Source organism: Cervus canadensis, chromosome 2, assembly GCF_019320065.1.
Source record: "Cervus canadensis isolate Bull #8, Minnesota chromosome 2, ASM1932006v1, whole genome shotgun sequence".
NCBI classification, from domain to species: Eukaryota; Metazoa; Chordata; class Mammalia; order Artiodactyla; family Cervidae; genus Cervus; species Cervus canadensis.
The window spans coordinates 73,162,611-73,175,233 of record NC_057387.1 but is presented as its reverse complement, the minus strand read 5'-3'; positions in this window follow the sequence as shown (position 1 = coordinate 73,175,233).

Here is a 12,623-nt window from a genome sequence, read left to right as displayed (position 1 = left end):
AGAGGGTACTTGAGCCATCTATTCATCCATCTTCTCCTCTCCAGCTACATCCAGAGCACATTAAAATAAATAAATAAATAAATAAACCATCTGGCAGATGAGGGCCCTGGCGGTTACCATGGTGAGGCAGAGCAGAGGCGGGAGACTGGGGTGTGTGTATCGATGTCTGACACTTGAGCCCAGGGAAATGTCAGCCTGGTTCATGTTCATTTTGGACAATATTTTTATCTACCTTTTTTCCCTGGCTAAGTTGTTAAAGGAAAACTTTTGTAGGTCCAGTTCTGATCACTGGGTATTTTCACCTACAGATATAAAATTCTCTGAGAAAAAGGACTGAGTGTTTTCCCATTTTATTCCTCTTTTCTGTCCTTTCCCCTTCCTTCCCTCACATTACCCGTACCATTTAAGCCTGCATCTGTCACCGAGTTGATACTCAAAAAGTGTTTGTCAGGTTGAGTTGAATTAATTAACCTTTGGAGAAACTATTTTCCTGTTTGCTTCTGATTTTAAAAAGCACTGACAATTAATATCATAGGGAGTTCACTCAAGTGGCAGGCTCTGATATTTGGTTTACAGCTGCAGCAGGATTGGGACATGTGAGCAGAGCAGAGGGGATAGTGATGGCAATTTAGTGCAGAAACATGGCTTAAGAGCAAGGATTCTGGGCTTGGTTGGACCTGAATTTATTTGCATCCTGGGTCTGCAGCCAACTCCTTGTGTGACTTGGGGTCAGAGACTTCACTTCTCTGGCCTTTTTCACTTTCCTCAAAATGGACATTCTAATCATACCTGCTTCATGGGGTTCTTCTGAGCCTTATTGGGGATGCCTCAAATAGAGTCTAGCAGCTCAGTTCAGTTCAGTTGCCCAGTCTTGTCTGACTCTGCAACCTCATGGACTGCAGCATGCCAGGCTTCCTGCCATCACCATCCAACTCCTGGAGCTTGCTCAGACTCATGTCCATCAAGTCAGTGATGCCATCCAACCATCTCATCCTCTATCATCCCCTTCTCCTCCCGCCTTCAATCTTTCCCAGCATCAAGGTCTTTTCCAATGAGTCAGTTCTTCGCACCAGGTGACCAAAGTATTGGAGTTTCAGCTTCAGCATCAGTCCTTCCAATGAACATTCAGGACTGATTTCCTTTAGGATGGACTGGTTTAATCTTGCAGTCCAAGAGACTCTCAAGAGTCTTCTCCAACACCAGAGTTCAAAAGCATCATTTCTTTGGCACTCAGCCTTCTTTATAGTCCAACTCTCCCATCCATACATGACTACTGGACAAACCATAGCTTTGACTAGACAAACCTTTGTTGGCCAAGTAGTATCTCTGTTTTTTAATAGGCTGTCTAGTCCAGCAGCTGGCACTCATCTAACATGGTTGCAGGTTTTCACCGGGGTTTTGTTCTCAACTTCATAAGTCTGGCTCTTTTTTTTCTGATCCCTAACATTCCAGGAAACGTTCTCTCTCACTAAGCTCATATCTGGGGGCAGGTGTGGACAGACCACAGACCTGCCCCTCCTCCCGAGTCACCTGTGGGTTCCTTTCGATAATCACGGGGTGTCTGAGACTTCCTGGGGAAGATGCAAGACAGCCTACAGCAGTTTCCAAGAGCAGGAAACTGACATTTCCAACAGGGAACTGGTTCAGGCCAGCCCAGTCCAGGCTCAGGAGGTTACAGATACCAATGTTCAAGGGAGTGGAAAGTGGCTTCACTGACATGTAGTGCCAGGCTCTGGAAGGAATCAGCAGCCAGTGAACAGAGAGTCCAGGAGTGCCCAGAGAAACAACAGCAATGGGAGTTGTGGAGATAACTGGCTTTGCCCCTCTGCAGGCTCAGTCTGGTTTCTCTTTCCTTCCTTCCCTTCCAAATCCAGCACCCTCTCTTTGGTTTATGCAGAAGATGAGAGGAGGGGTCTACTGGACTCTTTCATCCTCTGGCAGCTCACCAGCTCCAAGCCTCAGAGCTTCACATGGAAGCTTGCTTCTGCCTCCCACCTAGCCACTCTCCAGGTCACAGATGGGCTCTTGAGATCTATCTACATGCCGTAGGAGGGAGTCATCTGTTAAGGGGGTTGAAAGTGAAATGAAAGTGTTAGTTACTCAGTCGTGTCCAGCTCTTTGCGACCCCATGGACTGTAGGCCACCAGGCTGCTCTGTCCATGGAATTCTTCAGGCAAGAATACCGGAGAGGGTTGCCATTTCCTTCTCCAGGGGATCTTCCCCACCCAGGGATCAAACCTGGGTCTCCCACATGACAGGCAGATTCTTTACTTTTTGAGCCACCAGGGGGAGCTGTTAAGGGGGGGGTCACTGGGTGTTTAAATCAATCCAATGGCAAAATCTCCCAACATTTATTGCGTATTTATTATATGTTAAGCATCTTACCAGGTGACTCACATGCCTTAGTCATTTAATTACCCAACAACACTAGGAAGCACTTTTTTCATCCCCGTTATTGTGATTGAGGAAACAAGTCCAGAGAGTTGCTTGAGTTTTCATAGCAAAACCAGGATTTGAACCTGGCACATCAATGTAGTTCCTCAGCATGGAGAGGCAGAACGAGGGGAGCAGGGGTACAGAGACTGTTCACCACAGTTTGAAACCTGATCCTCCACTCACCACCTCGACAAACTTGGGAAAGGTACAGAGCCCAGCACACAGAGCAAGCCCACTATGCACATTTGCTATCATAATTCAGCATGGCATTGGAGTGGCTTCTGTGTCCTGGTAACCTCCCTGGAAAGCTGCCTGAAATCTCTACATCAGAGAGAGTCTGGAGCATCCTCCGATGTACCTGCTCCAACAACCCTGGCCAGAACCCCACAAGCCTTGAGAAAGGGGATAACTAAGCCAAAGTATAGGGAGACCTGCCATTTACCTGCTCCCCTTGCTGGCCTGTTCCCTCATACATGCTTAATTTTGGCAAAATTAATGATGAGAAGGAGCTGAATTCCACAGACTTGGATTTGCATTCTGGGCTCCAGCTTTTACTAGTTGTGTGACTTTAGAAATGTTAAAAGCTCTACCATGCCTAAGTTTCTTCATCTAGAAAGTAGAAACTGGCTGAATGGAAGGAAACAAGAGGGAGAAGGACATCGTGGGGCAAAGCCCCAACCCAGGGTCACTGTCTCCCTAGTGAATCTGTCCATGTTTCCTTAAGAGAACAGCTCCTTAGTACCTGCAAGGGCTGACGTCTTTGAGTGGTTCCTCAACTTATTTGGGTTCTAAACATTTTGGCCAAATTCAAGTTTCAGTGTTCAGCATCACTAATTATAAGGGATATGGAAATCAAAGCCACAATGAGATATCACCATGGCTATTATAAAAAAGATAAATAGCCAGTGTTGGTGAGGATGTGAAGAAAAGGAAACCCTTGTGCACTGTTGGTAAGAAATGTAAATTCATGTAACCACTATGGAAAATACTATGAAGGTCCCTCAAAATATTAAGAATAAAATTAATGAATAATCCAGCAAATTCAATTATGGGTATATATCTGAAGGAAACAAAAACATTAATGTGAATATATATATATATATATATATATATATGCCCCTATATTCATTGCAGCATTATATGTAATAGTCAAAACATGGAGATGACCTAAGGATCCAGTGATGGATGAATGAATAAATAAAATGTGAAATAGATACATAATATTATTCAGTCACAAAAAAGAAAGAAATCTGCCATTTGTGACAACTTGGGTGGACCTCAATGGCATTATACTACATGACATAACTCAGACAAAGACATACTATATAATCTCACTTTTATGTGGAAGGTACAAAAACAGAACAAAACAAACTCATAGATACAGAGAACAGACTGGTGTTTGCCAGGGGCAGGAAGTCTGGGGTGGCAAAATGGGTGAAACTGTCGAAAGTATAAACTTTCAGACACAAAGTAAATTAGTCCTGGGGATGTAATGTACCAAATGGTAACTATGGCTAATATCTCTATATTGTATATTAGACAGTTGCTAAGAATGTATACCTTTAAAAAACTGATAAATTCAAGGTTTAGAAGAATAGGTAGTTCTAGCTTTAGATTTATCATCCATGCTAGTCCAGAAAGTTGCTTATCAAAGGTGTCATGATGGAGCATTCCTGGCCCCTGTGGCTCCATCCTCTTTAATTAATTTTTAAGTATTACTGAAGTATCAGTTCAGTTCAGTTCAGTTGCTCAGTCATGTCCGACTCTTTGCAACCCCATGACTGCAGCATGCCAGGCCTCCTTGTCCATCACCAACTCCTGGAGTCTATCCAAACCCATGTCCATTGAGTTGGTGATGCCATCCAACCATCTCAACCTCTGTTATCCCCTTCTCCTCCTGCCTTCAGTCTTTCCCAACATCAAGGTCTTTCCAAATGAGTCAGCTCTTCACATCAGGTGGCCAAAGTATTGGAGTTTCAGCTTCAGCGTCAGTCCTTCCAATGAACACCCAGGACTGATCTCCTTTAGGATGGACTGCTTGGATCTCCTTGTAGTCCAAGGGACTCTCAGAGTCTCTCTAACACCACAGTTCAAAGCATAATTCTTTGGCACTCAGCTTTCTTTATAGTCCAACTCCCATACATGAATGGAAAACCATAGCCTTGACTAGACACTTTGTTGACAAAGTAGTATCTCTGCTTTTTTATATGCTGTTAGGTTGGTATAACCTTCTTCAAGGAGTAAGCATTTTTATTTCATGGCTGAATAACATCTGATGATGTGAGCCAAAAAAAATAAAGTCTGACACCTTCCATCTACTTTTCATGAAGTGATGGGACCAGATGCCATGATCTTAGTTTTCTGAATGTTAAGCTTTAAGCCAACTTTTTCACTCTCCTCTTTCACTTTCATCAAGAGGCTTTTTAGTTCCTCTTCACTTTCTGCCATAAGGGTGGTGTCATCTGCATATCTTGAGGTTATTGATATTTCTCTGGCAATCTTGATTCCAGCTTGTGCTTCTTCCAGCCCAGTGTTTCTCATGATGTACTCTGCATATAAGTTAAATAAGCAGGGTGACAATATACAGCCTTGACATACTCCTTTTCCTATTTAGAACCAGTCTGTTGTTCCATGTCCAGTTCTAACTGTTGCTTCCTGACCTGCATATAGGTTTCTCAAGAGGCAGGTCAGGTGGTCTGGTATTCCCATCTCTTTCAGAATTTTTCAGTTTATTGCGATCCACACAAAGGCTTTGGCATAGTCAATAAAGCAGAAATAGATGTTTTTCTGGAACTCTCTTGCTTTTTCGATGATTCAGTGGATGTTGGCAATTTGACCTCTGGTTCCTCTGCTTTTTCTAAAACCAGCTTGAACATTTGGAAGTTCTCGGTTAACGTATTGCTGAAGCCTGGCTTGGAGAATTTTGAGCATTACTTTACTAGGGTGTGAGATGAGTGCAATTGTGCGGTAGTTTGAGCATTCTTTGGGATTGCCTTTCTTAGGGACTGGAATGAAAACTGACCTTTTCCAGTCCTGTGGCCCCTGCTGAGTTTTCCAAATTTGCTGGCATATTGAGTGCAGCATCATCTGCTTTCACAGCATCATCTTTGAGGATTTGAAATAGCTCAACTGGAATTCCATCTCCTCCACTAGCTTTGTTCGTAGTGATGGTTTCTAAGGCCCACTTGACTTCACATTCCAGGATATCTGGCTCTAGGTGAGTGATCACACCACTGTGATTATCTAGTCTCATCACTTCATCGCAAATAGATGGGGAAACAATGGAAACAGGGACAGACTTTATCTTTTTTGGCTGCAGATGGTGACTGCAGTCATGAAATTAAAAGACGCTTACTCCTTGGAGAAAAAGCTATTACCAACCTAGACAGCACATTAAAAAGCAGAGACTTGACTTTATCAACAAAGGTCCATCTAGTCAAAGCTATGCCTTTTCTAGTAATCATGTATGGATGTGAGAGTTGGACTATAAAGAAAGTTGAGCACCGAAGAATTGATGCTTTTGAAACGTGGTGTTGGAGAAGACTCTTGAGAATCCCTTCGACTTCATGGAGATCAAACCAGTCCCTCCTAAAGGAAATCAGTCCTGAATATTCATTGGAAGGACTGTTGCTGAAGCTCCAATACTTTGGCCACCTGGTGCGAAGAACCAACTTATTGGAAAAGACCCTGATGCTGGGAAAATTGAAGGCGGGAGGAAAAGGGGATGACAGAGGATGAGATGGTTGGAATGCATCACTGATGCAATGGACATGGGTTTGAGTAGGCTCTGGGAGTTGGTGATGGACAGGGAGGCCTGGCGTGCTGCAGTCCATGGGGTCGCAAAGAGCTGGACACGACTCAGAAACTGAACTGGACTGTATTCCCTGTGATGTACATTGTATCCCTTTGACTTATTTACCAGCACACCTCAAAGACACTGTAGGTTTGGTTAGAGAGCACCACAAAATAAAGCAAATATTTCAAAAAAGCAAATCACAATCTTTCTGGTTTTTCCAGTGCATATGAAATTTATTTTTACACTGTAGTCCATTAAGTGTTCGATAGCATTTTGTCCAGAAACCAATATACATACCTTAATTTAAAAATATTTTGTTGGTAAAACATACTAATCATCAAATGACAATTCAGGGTTACCACATACCTTCAATTTATAAAAACATAGTATCTACAAAGTGCAATAAAATGAAGCACAACAAAATGGGGTATGCCTCTATTATATAACTGGAAGTTTGTACCTCCTAATCCCCTTCATCTATTTTATACATTTTTCCCATGTAAATGGGTAACCAGTTTGTCTTCGGCACCTGTTATTCTGTTTCTGTTTTGTTGTAATTGTCAATTTACATTGTTTTTAGATTCCATATTTAAGTGAAATAGCATGGTATTTGTCAGACATACTTTACTTAGAATAACCTAGAGCCATCCATGGTATTGCAAATGGCAAGATTTCCATTCTTTTTGTTTGAGTAATATTCCATTTTGGGAATGGAATGCTTACCTTTTGTATCCATTTATCTATTTATTGATGGACACTTCAGTTGCTTCCATATTTTGGCTATTGGCCATTGTTAATAATGCTGTGATGAAACATAGGTGTGCATATATCTTTATGAATTAATGTTTGGGATTTCCTTGGTTAGATACCCAGGAGTGGAATTGCTGGATTGTATGGTGAGTGAGTGAATCTTCTGCTTCAGTCATGCCTGACTCTTTGCGTCCCCATGTAGCCCACCAGGCTCCTCTGTCTGTGGGATACTCCAGGCAAGAATACTGGAGTGGGTTGCCACTTCCTTCTCCAGGGGATCTTCCCAACCCAGGGATCAAACCCGTGTCTCTTATGTCTCCTGAATTGGCAGGAGGGTTCTTTACCACTAGCGCCACCTGGGAAGCCACTGGATTGTATGGTAGCTCTATCTTAAATTTTTCTAGGAAACTCCATATGGTTTTAAAGTGGCTGCAGTAATTTACATCCCTATTAACAGTGTACAGGGCTCTTTTTCCTCTACAACCTCACCAACATTTGTTATTCATTTTTTGATAATAGCCATTCTGATAGGTGTGAGGTGACATCTCATAATGGTTTTGATTTGCATTTCCCTGATAATTTAGCATTTTTTCATGTATTTGTTGGCTATCTGTATGTCTTAATTGAAAAAATATTTACTTAGGTTTCCTGCCTATTTTCAAATCAGATTGCTTGTTTTTTTTAAATATTGACTTGTATGAATTCTTCATGTATTTTGGATATTAACCTCCTTATTGAATATATCATTTGGAAATATCTCACTCAGTAGGTTGCCTTTTCATTATGTTGATAGTTTCCTTCACTGTCCAGAAGCTTTTTAGTTTGATGTAGTCCCATTTGCTTATTTTTGCTTTTGTTGCCTTTTCCTGAGAAGACAGATCCCAAAAGATATTGCTAAGACTGATATCAGAGTTTACTGCCTACATTTTTTTCTAGTTTTCGTGGTTTCAGTCTACATCTAAGTCTTTAATTCATTTGGAGTTTATTTCTGAATATGGTATAAGAAAATGGTCTAGCTTCATTTATTTGTATGTAGCTGTTCAGTTTTCCCAATACCATTTATTAAAGAAGCAGTCTTTGCCCCACTTTATATTCTTGCCTCTCTTGCCATAGATAAATTGATCTTACAAGCATGGATTTATATCTGGACTCTATATTCTGTTCCATCGATCTACATCATGTCGTTTTTGTGCCAGTACCATATTGTTTTGATTATTAGATCTTTGTAATATATTTTGCAATCAGAGAACATGATACCTCCAGCTTTGTTTTCCTCAAGACTGCTTTGGCTGTTTGGGGTCTTTTGTGAGTCAAGTTTGGGGATTATTTGTTCTGGTTCTGTGAAAAATGCCATTGGTGTTTTAATAAGTATTGCATTGAATCAGATTGTTCTTGGTTGTGTCAACATTTGAACAATATTGACTCTTTCAATCCATAAACATGGTATATCTTTCCATTTGTTTGTGTTGTCTTCTATTTCTCTTATCAACATATTAGTATTTTTCAGAGTACAGGTGTTTCATCTCCTTGTCTAAATTCATTCCTAGGTATTCTTTTTTGATGCAATTGTAAATGGGATTATTTTATTTCTCTAAGTTCATCATTAATGTATAGAAAAACAACAGATTTTTTTATACTAACTTTGTACTTGCTAGACATTTTGGAGGCTCCTCTTCCTGATGCAGGAACCCCAGACTGAGGAGTCCCATGAGGTGAGGACTTCTGTGGCTGTGATTTTCCTCCTACTCATGGGTTGCCAAGCCAAGGATGTGCATCCTGACCAGACTGCACCTCTATCCCTTCTACCCATTTTGTTGTGTCTCTTTCTTTATATCTTTAATTGTATAAAGTCTTTTCTGCTAGTCTTGAGGTCATTCTCTAAGATAGTTGCTCTGTAATTAATCATTAATTTTGGTGTACCCATGGGAAGAGGTGAGCTTAGGATCATCCTACTCTGCCATCTTGATCCAGACCTCTTTCATTCTCTTTAAGTCATGACTAAGCAAAGAAAGAAAATGCTAAAGGATCCCAAGTTAAATAATGGAAGCCTGCTCCCCTGTGGCAATGGCTGCTGCCTTTATCCAAGTCAACCATGACTAGCCTTTCAGAAGGGTGTAATAGCTAACATGGAAATGGAGAAGAACGGAGGAGAGGTTTGGGGAGGGCTGGTGCATGCCCTGCTCACAACCTCTGCTAGTTGTGCTTATCCAGACCGAGTTTTAACCTCATCTTTTCACTGGACTCTAGGTTACCTGGAAGATACTAGCCTTGTCTGTCTTCTTCCCACTTGGGTCCCTAGCTCTTGTCACAGTGCCTGGCAGGTGACTGAGGCTCCACTGATACTTGTAGAATGATGTAGAATGATAAGTGTTATCAATAGCCACTGTTATTGTCATTATTACTGATATAGAGAGTTCTTTATCATGGTATAAATTTATGCTTACAGAGCTTGTGATCTATGAGAGAGGTAGCTTTATGTATGGAAACCTCATGTTCCCATATTTCCAACTAGATAGGTTTCCCAAACTGTGTTCTATGAAGAACAAGTATATCATATTGTTACAAGACAAAGATCAGCGAAATAAAGATTATTAGGCCAAATAAACTTATAAAGTGCTATAACCATATTTCTTTCCTCTCAGTTCTCACAAATTATGTTAATTTATAAAAGGCTCTCTCTTAACTGATTGCCCATGGAACCATATTCTCATACAACACTCACAAGTATCTCTTACTATACAATTATTTGGAAACTGCTGAATTACACTATGGGCTTTTTGAAGGCAGGAGCCATATCTTATAAATATTTGGCATAACCTAGCAACGTTGTACACACAAACAATGGTCAATAAGTGCACATTGATAAACTGTTCTAGCAATCCTCTCCCTATTTTTTTCCTTATTTTTCTTAGGTTTATTTCCAAAATAGCAAAGGCTTAATTGCAGCTTAATGTAATTGCCTATAAATCATAATGAATTTATTTCCCTCTTTGCCAAGATTAAACCATGGCAATTTGTAATGATTTATTTACAAGTATAATGGAATCACAGGATCGATTCTAATTCAAGTTCTGTCACTCTCTAGCTCTGTGGCCTCAAGCAAGTTACTAATTTTTAGATGGTCTAAGAGCCCTTGATTTCTCTTTGTCAAAACTCATTCTCCCACAGTCTTCTACATATACAAAAATGGCATTACCATCAACCTTTTCACTCAAGCCAAAAACCTAGGTGCCATTTTGAATTCCTTTCTCACATTTCCATCCACTCCACCAGCAGTTCCTATTGATTCTACCACTGAGGTACACTGTATCTCAAGGTTAACCAAGTTCTCCCACCTCCACTGTCCCATGCATGAGACCACTAACCATTATCTGTTACTGTAACTCACAATCAATTTAATGGTGGCTTGCTACATTTTTTTTGTTCTCTGTGCCTATAATTTGATCACAATGTCAGCCAGAGTGGTCTTCTTAAAATGGAAATCCTTCAACCTTTCCACTGCATTCATAAAATAATCTGAACTTCTTATCATGTTCTGTATATCATTACTAACCTTTGCTGATACTTCTTATCCTTTCTCTCTCTGCTCTCTGCAATCCTGATATATGAGTTCCCTTTCATTTTCCCAGAAAATCTAAGTTCCTATCACCTCAGAATGCTAACACATGTTACTCTATCTGCAGAAGAGGCTTGTCCACTTCACACTCAGGGCTCTTTCTTATACCTTAAATTTCAGCGTAAATGCTTCCCAGCCAAACCTAGGCCAGCTCCAACCACTTGTACATGGTAGGTCTGCTCTCCCCTCCGTTGTCTCTGTCCTTGCCGTGTCCGTTTCCTTTAAAGGTGCACTAGTTACCATTTGGCATTGTTTTCTATGGCGTGTGTCCCCAGTGAAATATAACCTCAATGAGACAGACTACATCTATTCTTTGCATCCCCAATGCCCAGCAGAATGACTGCAAAAACACAAGAGGTGCCCAGTTTAAAATAAAAAGGCCTTCATTTCCTCAACCTAATAAAGATGAGTATTACTTACCTTTGATTGAGCCTTACCACATACTTTTAAACTTGTTCTAAGGATCTGTTCATGAAAAAAAAAAACAAACATGTTGCATCTCTACCATGTGCAAAGTGTTGCACTAGTAAGTGTGACACAACTAGAAGAGAAAGGAGAAGCCACTGGGACAGTGGGGAGAAAGCTTTCAGCTTTGGGGTCAGAAAGACCTGGATACTAATAGCTCATCTTAACCTTCACATTTCTGGTTAAATGTGAGGGTTAAAAGAGGGCTAAATGAAACCCAAACCATTATCTTAGCTGCCCTACTTGTGTGCCCCCACACCCCTGATTCCTGTATCTTAGCATTTGTCACTATAGGCAATGATCTGCGTACCCTTATCTATTTTCACTAGACTCCTGGGGACCATTTCTGCCCTGCTCACTTTTACCATCTCATCAGCCCCACCCCTGCAACTGTACTGGAAAGCCTAAAATGTTGCATGCTGCCTTGAAATCTTTGAGCCCCATAGTACCCCAAAGGCCTACCTGTGAGTCCTACTGCTTTCACTAAATCTTTCACCCAGTAGGGAAGACCTTTTCTCAGCAGAATCGGCTTCACTTCACCTCATCCTCAACCTAATAGGTTTCAGTTTCTTGAAAGATTGCAGGATTGTTCAAACCATCCAATCACATCCTCCCACAGAAACCAGGAGTTACCCCACCCTGTTTTTTTTTTAACTACAGAACTTGCCCCCTACATTCCCTGCTGGTTCACACTGTTCCCCTAGGGGGGCATTCTGAACTCCCTGTGTGATCCTGCAGGGGGTACAGTATACTCCTACCCTGGGCTGTATTTATGTGTCTAATAAACTCCTGTTGATCTCAGCTTTCAGTGTCATTTGTTGTATGTTTGGATACCCCTGAACCCAAGGCAAAGATTCCCCCTTTCACCAATGGGGTGAAAAAAAGGTTATAAAACACCCATACCTACACACATACACACACATACCCCAAGCAGGTATGATCATGCCCTACACGAAACTGGTTATACATTTTTCTCAGTCTTGAATGGGCATAAAAATACACTGTGGAGTTTTAAAAAATATTGACTCTGGGCCCCACTTCATAGAATGAGAATAACAGGGGTGAGACCCAAAGGTGTACATTTTTTGTAAAGTGCCATTACTGAATCCTTGATCTCTGGGCCAGGAAGATCTCCCAGAGGAGGAAATGGCAATCCACTCCAGTATTCCCGTCTGGGAAATCCCATGGACAGAGGAGCCTGGTGGGCTACAGTCCATGGGGTCACAAAGAGTCAGACACAATTGAGCATGCATGCAGTGGTCATTACTGAATCTGGCGGCTAGCCAAGCCTGAGCACCACTGCGGTGGTTGTGCAGTAGCCACCTGTTGACTCTCTAACGGATTGGACCGTCGTTCCCTTCTTGGTGACACGGCTTGAAGGACAACCCTATCATTCTGGAGGGAGTGTCTGACAGAGGCTCCTGCCCAGGGATGACAAACACTTAGCAACAGCTTTCAAAACCCTCCTGAGCCCTTGGCGACACTGCAAATTGATCATGGCAGTCTTCCTGCTGAGCCTGGCCTCCGGCTCGGAATTCTTATCAGCTCCAACCATGTGAT